This window comes from Pteropus alecto, unplaced genomic scaffold (assembly GCF_000325575.1).
Source record: "Pteropus alecto unplaced genomic scaffold, ASM32557v1 scaffold117, whole genome shotgun sequence".
Classification (NCBI taxonomy): Eukaryota; Metazoa; Chordata; class Mammalia; order Chiroptera; family Pteropodidae; genus Pteropus; species Pteropus alecto.
Window position 1 is genome coordinate 2,333,186 of NW_006440642.1, and position 10,438 is coordinate 2,343,623.

A 10,438-nucleotide genomic window follows, 5' to 3' on the forward strand; every position below is an offset into this window, starting at 1 on the left:
GGTGAGGTGAATGCTGTTCATGTCCAACTCAGAGAGTGTCAAAACTTGAGGGAAATAGGACAATCGACTGTTACAGAGGAAGAAATTTCAAGTCCGGAGGACCATATGATGGTCAAAAGGATTTCTGCTATGGATACAAAATTGGAACCAAGAGAAAATCCTGAAGTTTCTGTGAATTTTCTGTGTCAAGAATCTATGATTCTAAATATAGATGCTTCTCTGGGGGAAGTACACCTTGGGAATCTTTTCATACCTGAGGTTGATCTGAGAATTACAGAAGCACATTTGGAGGGAATATTGAGAAAGATGGGGGTGGGGGATAGGCTAGCCTAATGGGTCTCAAAATGTGGTCCAGCAGCTTCAGCATCACCTGGGGACTTGTTAAAAATGCAGTTTTAGGATCCTCGCCCTAGACCTACTGAACTGGAAACTTGGGTGGAGCCCAAGGATCTGTTTTAATAAGCCTCCCTCCACTATCTCCCTTCCCTCCCCCAGGGATTCTGATCAAGGTAAAGTTTGAGAACTACTTGTCAAGAGTTTATCCTATTCTAGTTGTTCTTGTCCTCTGTATGTTTCTCACATAGTGTTGATTTTATTACCGTTAATATAACAATATAGCATTCATGAATCAGGCACTTATGAGTCACAACAAAATGAACAAGATATGGTACCTTCTCGGTAGGAATTCACAGTCTGTGGGAAACTTGATATTAACCAAGAAAACTGAGATCTGGTCTGCAGCCAAAGGATAAACACAATCGGGGCACAGGGGAAAGGGACTCATTTCCACCAATAAGCTGAGGGAAAGCACCACTGAAACAATGACACAAGATTTGGATCTCGAAGGATGTTTGTGATTTCCAGCAAGCAGAGGAGGAGTTCACTATTATTTAATAGCAGTTCAAATATCCTTAAACTGAGGATTTTCTTTGAAAGTCAACAGAACAGAATAGCTGTTATCTTTGGTATCTCTTATTTACCCAATAAGTCCAGCAGCCTCATTTACTGGTGGCTTTGGATGATATCAGGAAAGGGAAAATAAATGACCTCTATTAATTCACAAGGTCACTAATCACTCAAGGTCATGGCTGAGAACTGTTAATTCAGATGCAACTGATTTTGAGTAGAGGAGCAATATATAGAAAGGAGAATTACCTGGTGACAGCAAGACTGCATTGCTGTGTGCTGAGGGTTAGATTCCTGAAATGGGGAGTGGGGAATGGAGAGACATCAACAGAGACAAGGAGAGAAGAAATGGAGGAGTAATTGACTGAACTTAGTGGTTGCTGAGTACAGGACGTTGGAAAAGAGGAATAAGCAACAGTTCAACAGTGCCTATACTTTGCCTCCTAAATTAAATGTGAATAAGGTTTTCAATCTGAAAACTTAAAAAAAATTAAGTCAGAGTTTCAACTATTTAATCTTGCAACACATAATATTTGGGTCTGAGTCAGAGTTGAGATTCAGGCTGGCTTGAGGAGTCAGGCTGCATTACTGATGAGAGAGATCAGGGCAGTTTAGCCCTTGGATCAGTTGGGGTCAGATCAGAAATGAGAAACCACACAGTAGTTTGAAAAGGGAAAATTTAATATAACGAATTATGAATTATTACGGCCATGCCATTCTGAACGCGCCTGATCTCGTCTGATCTCGGAAGCTAAGCAGGGTCAGGCCTACTTAGTACTTGGATGGGAGACCACCTAGGAATACCAGGTGCCGCAGGCTTTAAAAAAAAAAAAAAGAATTATGAACTATAATAGTGGATTGGAACGACAAGGGACTGGCTAGTAAGAAGCAAAGATATCTCTAAAGAATATAGGGATAGAGATACAAGGAACAGCTGCTACTCCTAGGGCTGCCAGGATGCACAGGATGGTAGGGTTGCTAAGATGCTGCAGCAGCAGAACTTGTCAAGAATTACTCTTTAGGGTGAATATGGGGCGGTGTCACAGTAGGAACTCTGCTACAAAATCGCCAGAGGTAGGATGCCAGAGTAAACTGGTGGCCTTGGTTGCTGCAGGAACCTGGGACTGAGGAAGCTGTGCCTGCTGCAGGAAGCTGTTGAATAAGCACACTGGAACCAGGATGCAAAACTCGTTCCTTCTGCAGTGTCTCTCCAGCGCCCTCTATTGACAAAGCTTTAATGCCAGTTGGGAAAGGAAAAATGTTTAACAGTCCCAGCCCCATTTTCACAGAGCAAGCAAAAAGGATGAATTTGGTGCTGAAAAGCAATTAACTGATAACCGGCAATTTTAGAATGTTCAGGACACTGAAAAATGGTATACTTTGATTTGCATGGGGGCTCACACTGTTACTGAGCTCAAGGGGTTTGCTACTTGGGGTGTTCTATTCAAGAATGGAGAGGTGGTTATATTAAGGTAATTTTATTTACTTGCAGCAAGTAAAGGAGAAAGGAGATTCACATCCAAAGCTATATCTCCGTGAAGACAGACTTAGCCATTGCTTATGTGCACTATTTGGTTAATTGCACATTGATTTCTTCTTTGCAGTTGGCTACACTTATCACGTTGGGTTCCTGTCAACCCCATCCTGTTTACAGCTGCATCTGCAAAATACTGCATTACATTTTGACATTTAGGAAGAATAGCATTTAGTAAAAACTGCTTAGACCTTGAGACTCTTGTCCTATCTACAGCATTATCTGTACAAAATAGCTTAAACTTGTCTACAATTGGAGTTTTGGCAGGTAGAGATTTGCCTGATGGGCACCTGGCCATGTGTGCATCAAAACTGTATAAAAATTTATTTTCTTTGATCTAGGATTTCCACTCATAAAAACCTGTGATAAGCAGATGCAAATAAATGTCATTGCCTTGCTAAGAAGTAAAAGTGCTTAAAAGTCTGATAACAGGAGAATGGGTAAATAAATTACTGTGTGTTTACAAGATAGAATGCTATGTGGTCATTAAAAATATTTTAAAATAATTTTAATGAAATGTGAAAATACTCATGATATAATTTAAAAAGGGGAGAAAACAAAATATGTATAGTATATTCTCAAGTTTTAAAATAAAATGTGTGTGTGATGGAACAGAAAGAAATTATCGTGTTTATCTCTGGATAGTGATTAATTTTTCTTTTCTTCATATTTATCTATGTTTTCTATGTTTCTAAAAATGAGCATGTGTTACTTTTATAATGAAAAGAAAATATACGATACATTTTAAGGAATATGCACATCTCCAGTATTCAGTAGCAGGAGGAAAGCTTGACATCATAATTCCTTCTAGGAGCTTACATTCAAGGTTGGCTTTCTCTCTAAGAGCAGACATTTAACTCCCTACTTACAGCTCCACTGGGGTGGTGACAGGGGCTCATTCCTTCCCTTCTCATTTCCTCTTCATATCTGTTTTGAATCTTTCCTCTCTTTGTTCAGGAGGAGAGAGAGAACAAAAATATGCAGTGGTGTGATAACATGGTCTCCATAAAACTCTGCTCCTGACAGCTGGCAGCCTGGCATTCCAGCTTAGGTACTGACTGCAGAGCCTCCCTACCTCCCTCCTCCTCGAAACCTCCCTCCTGCTCTGCTAGACATTTGCCAATTCATTTATAGCTGATGTTCCCTCTGAAACAGTTACTGGGAAAAGATGAGAGTCCTTGTTCTCAAATTTTCACTTGCCAGATCAGTGTTCCAGAACTCAGTTACAGTGAAGAAATGCATGCTACATAACAATAAAACGTAATGTTCATATCGAATGATAAAGAATATTAATCAATATCCATTTAATAGCTTCCTACATAATAAAGGAGTTGTGTGTTCACAGGGCACTTTTAATAAATCACTGTGTGATGAACTTCTTCCTCTTCTCACGAATCTGATGAAAGCCCAGCAGTTTAATAACAGATATCACTGAGAATAATAAGGGGAGGGGAAGAATAATGGGAAAGCTGAGGGGAGAGGTGTTTTAAACTATTAACTCATATCACACACACACACGTACTTGAGAGGAGATGAAAATTTTCTCTGGTCTATGGAGCAGAAGATAGCTGGAGAGGAAGCAAGAAAACTGGAGAGTGTCGGGAGGTCTCAGAGGAGAAGATGTCTTTTCTCACCCAGGTTAGATCCAAATGGAATGGAAAACAATAGTTGAGTGCTGTTCAGTGGAACTTTCTGTGATGATGGAAGCATTATATACCTGCACCACCCACCCAGTACAGTAGCCACTAGCTACATGTGGCTGTTGAGCCCTGAAATGTAGCTACTGTGACTGAGAAACTGAGTTTTATACTAAATTTAATTTAATTTAAATTTAAATACCTACATGTGGCCAGTGGCTACTGTTTGGGCAGCGCAGAAGCAATGCAGTAAGTTAGGAGATCTGAGAGCAGAGGAGCTCTGTTTCCTCTTTCTCTAAAACTCAGGAGTTTCTCATATCCTCATGACTTGCAAGTCATAGAGTAAAAATGGGAGAATGGGATTCCAGGGACACAGCGGTCGTGGGACAGCCTCACTTAACTTCCTACGACTCTGAAGTGGCTCAGGGTAACAGCCAGCCACATTTTCCTAAGTCCCCGTCTCACAGAAAGGTATAGATATTAGATAAAAAGAGAGGAACACTAACCTCCAGGGTTTCTTGGTCATAAGGAGAGGGTGCTGCTGTAGAAAGTGGCGTGAGCTCTGTGACTGTGGCCAGCCATATGAAAACATGGACCAAGAGCTGGAAGCCTCACTTATAGGGACTGTGGTACTCTTTCCATGTTCCCTCTCTTGAGGACACAGTCGTCCCCTAGCTACTGAGAATACTGGTTGCTAACCAGTATTCAGAGGGAATTGCCCTGGCTGTGAGGAACTGCCCGCGGGTGGGAGCAGCCCACAGCCGCTGATGTAGGTAGGGATGCAAAGGCCAGCTTTCCTTGCTTCAGTTTGGAACAATTCTAAATGGCCATTCCAACTTCAGAGCACCTCCTAGGATGTGCTGAGGCCTCAATTGCAGTCACATCACAGGATGGCTTCTCTCTCTGCCCACTCCCACCTTTCTTTTAGGTGTGTCTCCCACAAACACTTTCCAATATACCCTCTATATGGTGGATAGTGTGAAATTCTCCATCTCAGAATGGGAACTCATTCTAGGATAGTTGGTGCTAGGAGAGGTCCTCGGAAGCCAATTCTAAAAATCCTGATGTTATTTGTCTCTAAAAATACCCAGTGAGACAGGCACGGCTGGCATTATTTTTCACTTCTTTCAAATGAAGGAATCGAAGCCTGGAGAGCTGTGAATACTAAAAGGATGACTAAGCTGGGGCTTTTGACATCTACTCTAATGCTTTCTTCATTAGGGAGACAGATTCAGGCTGAGTGGCTACCAATGCAGTTGCTTTCTGCTCCTGGGCACACAACTAAATTACATTTCCCAGGTCCTTGGGTTGGAGCCTTATAACTGAGTTCTGGACAATGGACTGTAGACAGAAGTGGTTTTCCAGTTCCAGAGCTGCCTGCTTGTCCTAAAATACCACCTATGTGCCATCTCATTTCTCTCTTCTCCACCCTGAGTGACTTTGGCAGTTTTGTGTTGAAGATGGTAACACTGCCAGATATGTATTGATTTTTACATTTCTTTTGTTTATGACAATTGGTACAGGCATACCTTGGAGATATTACAATAAAGGAAATATCACAATAAAGCAAATTATAATCTTTTTGCCTGTGGAGGGTCTTGCCTTCAATTTGTAAAAAAAATGTAACATTTCTGAAGTGTAATAAAGTGAAGCACAGTAAAATGAGGTATGCTTGTATTTATTACTTGGGTAAAAAGAAATAGAAGTAACTCATGGTGAAGAAAATTAGCAAATCATCAGAAGGCATGTATGGGGACAATCATAGAGGTGGTGTATGCACAAGGGGTCAAAACATTGCATTATAACTATTTCTATTTCACACAAAGGCATAATCACTAGAAGTGAGTATCAGAGTGAAGAGATAAAGGAGTGGGTGAATCTGGGGAGATGTCATGGAAAGTTGTCCCTGGAGCATCCTATGGAGGCTGCAGGGCTGTATTGGGTGTGATAGGGTGAGCAGTTCAGGCTGGTCCCATTGACCCAGCAATAAGTGCTGTGTGTGTAATTGTTTCAGATCTGTTTGCCAGAATCTGGGTAAAGTCTCCTTGAGAGCAGAACTTCTGTGTCCCACGGCCGTTGGCTTGAGGCCACACACTCAGGGGGCCTTCAGGAATACCAGGCCAGGAACTCTGCGGAGGAACAAGTGAGGTCTGAGTTTTCAGTGCACCCTGAATGCTGATGAGCCCACACTCTTCTAGTGGCCCCCCGTGAGCCACCTGCCAGAATGCACCTTCTGGCAGGTATGGCTGTAGAAAATTCCTAAAGGCTTGAGTTTTAACCTGAGGATACCTCTTTCTCTACAATCCATGGCTCCTGCTGCTCTGGGTGTATATGGGAGGGGCGGGAATAGGGAATTTCACAGAGTGGATCAACAGGAAAGAGACTGGCAAAGCAGCAGTGTCAAGAGAACCACCCATCTTTGCCCACTGTGCCTGAGGCCTCCTGGGCAGCTTCAGGTGAGTAAATTTGAGAAGAAGCGGGTCAGGTTTGCTCCCCTGGCTCTCATGGCAGGGCTGGGTAAGTAGAGGAAGAACACTTTTTCCACACAACTGTTTTCATTACTCTCTACATGCCAGGTGCCAGGCTTGGCTCTCTGGATCCCTGAGATGCCCATAGATATGCACAGACTAGTGGGCTACACCATTAGTGACTATTGTACCTTCAGGCAAAGGAAGAAGAACAGAGGCCCCGGCCAGGGACCGTGGGACACAGACACAAGGGGTGTTGTTGGGAGTTAGGCTTGTGAGGTAAGAGCCCTCCCCAAACTGGCAAGCTCAGCTCTAGAGAGGTAGAGGAGGGGCTGAGGAATTCTGCAGTTCCCCCAGGGCCCGTCCTTGTTCTCATCTGGTGCTATCAGCTGTTGAAAAAGTAGGAGTGATTGTTTGTCTTTCTTCTCCCCTCTTCCAAAGCCTTTTCCTTCTAGTCCCTTCCTAGTTTGCCCAGGTAGCCAAGCTGTGGGGTCCTTCCCATCTGGATTTTTCTTGAGACAGAGCCCCAAAACAGTCTTAAGAGAGAGATGTGTCTGCTGATAAATAACTAACTTTATTTTTTAGGTCAAAATTGCAGGAATTATGATGAGTGTGCATGAGGAAATCAGACAGAGGACCCCTTGCCTTGCCACACTCAAATGGAATGGGAAGGGGAGGCGGTCTGGGGATCTGCAAGGTGTTGTCACTCTCGCTCTGTTCCAGGTTCCATGATGTGATAGCCAGGCCTCAGGAGGATGATTGAGTATGAGAAAGAGGGAGGCTGAGGCCCCTGTAAGATATTCCCAACCTCAGAAAAGATCCCTGAATCCCACAATGAACTTCAAAGCCAAAAGGTACCACACCTGTAACACACAGGATTGAACAATAAGCAGGACAGTGGCAACTGTAAAGAACTAGAGAGTAGAGACCCTTCTCTGATTAGTAAGTTTCTATATCAGCATTCTAGAGTGCCATGACCCCTAGCAAGTGTTTGGCCCACTTTTGAATTGTGTTCATTTTCTTATTGTTGAGTTTTAAGAGTTCTTTGTATATTTTGGAAAATACTCCTTTATCTAATGTGTCTTTTGCAAATATTTTCTCCCAGTCTGTGGCTTGTCTTTTCATTCTCTTGACATTGTGTTTCACAGAAAAGAAGTTTTTAATTTTAATAAAGTCCAGTTTATCATTTCATTTCATTCAAAATACTTCTGATGTTTCCTGAGATTCCTTTTTTGACCCATGTGTTATTTAGAAGTATGCAGTTTAATCTCCAAGTATTTGGGGAATTTTCCAGCTGTCTTTCTGTTACTGATTTCTAGTTTAATTCTGTTGTGTTCTGAGAGCAGACATTGTATGGTTTCTATTCTTTCAAACTTGTTAAGGTGTGTTTTATGTCTCCAAATTTGTCTATCTTGGTGACTCTAATACATTTTTTACTTTTTATTATGCAGATAAAATAGTATAATGAGTTCTAATTTCATCACTTAGCTTCAACAATCATCAACACGTGACCAATCTTATTTCCTTACTGATTTATCACTTCCCAGTCATTTTAAAGCAAATATAATTTTACCCATAAATACTCATATGTATTACAATGTAGTGATCACATTTGTAAATGTGGTCCTTTGAAGCTCAAAAAAAACCACCAGCCTGTACTTAGACCCACTGGTATCCTGCCTGTAATTTTCTTTTCTGTAATTTCTTTGTCTGGCTTTGGAGCAAAGGTAATGGTGGCCTCATAAAATGAGGTTGGGTAATGGTGGCCTCATAAAATATCAAGAATTTTTTGGAGTAGTTTGAGAATGGGTGTTAATTCTTCTTTGAATGTTTGGTGAAACTTACCTTTGAGGTCAGCTGGTCCAGGACTTCAGTTTGTAGGGAGTTTTTGGTTACTGATTTGATTTCATTAGTAATAATCAGTTGTTCAGATTTTGTTTCTTCTTGATTCAGTCTTGGAATATTGTATGTTTCTAGGAATGTAGCCATTTCTTCCAGATTGTTTAATTTGTTTGGCATATAATTGTTCGTAGTATTTTCTTATGATCCTTTGTAATTCTGTCTCTTTTCTTTCATTTCATTATTTGGGTCCTCTCTCTTTTTTTCTTGATGAGTCTGGTTAAAGGTTTATAATTTTGTTTATCTTTTCAAAGAACTAGCTCTTGGTTTCATTGATCTTTTTATATTATTTTTGGGGACTCTATTTTGTTATTTCCTCTCTAATCTTTATTATTTTCTTTACTCACTTTGAGCTTTGTTTGTTTTTCTTTTCTAGTTTCTCTAGGTATAAAGTTAAATTGTTTATTTGATATTTTTCTTATTTCTTGAGATAGGTCTATGTTGCAATGAATATCCATCTCGGGACTGCTTTTACTATGTCTAACAAATTTTGGGTCGTGTGTTTCCATTTTCGTGTGTTTAAAGGTATTTTGATTTCTTCCTTGATTTCATTGTTAACTCATTCATTGTTTAGTAGCATGTTGTTTAGCCTTCATGTGTTTGTGTATTTTTCAGTGTACTTTCTAGTAATTAATTTCTAGTTTCTTGCTATTGTGGTCAGAAAAGATGCTTGGTTTGATTTCAATTTTCTTAAATTTATTGAGACTTGTTTTGTGGCCTAACATGTGGTCTGTCTTGGAAAATGTCCCATGTGCACTTGAAAGGAATGTATAATCTGATGCTTTGGGGTGAAATGCTCTGAAAATATCAATTAAATCCATCAGATTTAATGTGTCATTTAAGGCCACAGTTTCCTTGTTAATTTTCTGTCTGGAAGATCTGTCCCTTGATGTCAATGAGGTGTTAAAGTCCCCTGCTGTGACTGTATTGCTGTCAGTCTCTCCCTTTATATTGGTTAATATTTGTTTTATGCATTTACGTCCTCCTATGTTGGGTGTATAAATGTCTACAAGGGGTATATCCCCTTGTTAAAATGATCTCTTTATCTCTTTATTTCTTATTATAGCTTTTGTTTTAAAGTCTATTTTGTCTGATATAAGTATTGCTACCCCAGCCTTTTCTGTTTCCATTTGCATGAACTATCTTTCTCCATCCCTTTACTTTCAGTCTGTGTACATCTTTCGATTGGAAGTAGGTCTCTTATAGATAGCATGTGTATGGGTTTTGTTTTCTTATCCATTCAGTCACCTATACCTTTTGATTGGAGCATTTAATATGTTTACTTTTAAAGTGATTACTGATATGTGTGTAGTTATTGCTATTTTATTACTTATATTTATGATTGTCCTCCCTTCTTCTTCTAAAGACGTTCCTTTACATTTCTTATACTATTGGTTTGGTTGTGATGAACTCCTTTAGGTTTTCCTTGTGTGAAAAGCTCTTTATCTGTCCTTTGATTCTAAATGATAGCTTTGCTGGGTAGAGTAGTCTTGGTTGTAGGTGTTCGCTTTTCATCACTTCAAATATTTCCCACCACTCCCTTCTGACCTGCAAAGCTTCTATTGAGAAATCAGCTGACAGTCTTAAGGGGGCCACCTTGTAGGTAACTAACTGCCTTTCTCTTGCTACTTTTAAGATACTCTTTTTGTCTTTAAACTTTGGCATGTTAATTATGATGTGTCGTGGTGTGGATCTCTTTGGGTCCATCATGTTTGAAATTCTCTCTGCTTCCTGGGGTTATATGTCTATTTCCTTCACCAGATTAAGGAAGTTTTCAGTCATTATTTCTTCCAATAGATTCTCAATTCCTCGTTCTGTCTCTTCTCCTTCTGGTACTCCTATGATATGAGCGTTGTTATGCTTGATGTTTTCTCAGAGTTTCCTTAAACTATCTTCATTTTTTGGATTCTTTTTCCTTTTTGTTGTTCTAATTAGGTGTTTTCTTTCACCTTGTCTTCTAAAACATTGATTTGATCTTGTGTTTTACCTAATCT

The 10,438-nt window shown here is 40.2% G+C and overlaps 1 pseudogene; it reads left to right on the top strand.

The window, feature by feature from the left end:
* The first annotated feature begins 1,606 nt into the window (after positions 1-1,606).
* On the top strand, positions 1,607-1,725 carry LOC112484547 (annotated as a pseudogene).
* Positions 1,726-10,438: the final 8,713 nt, after the last annotated feature.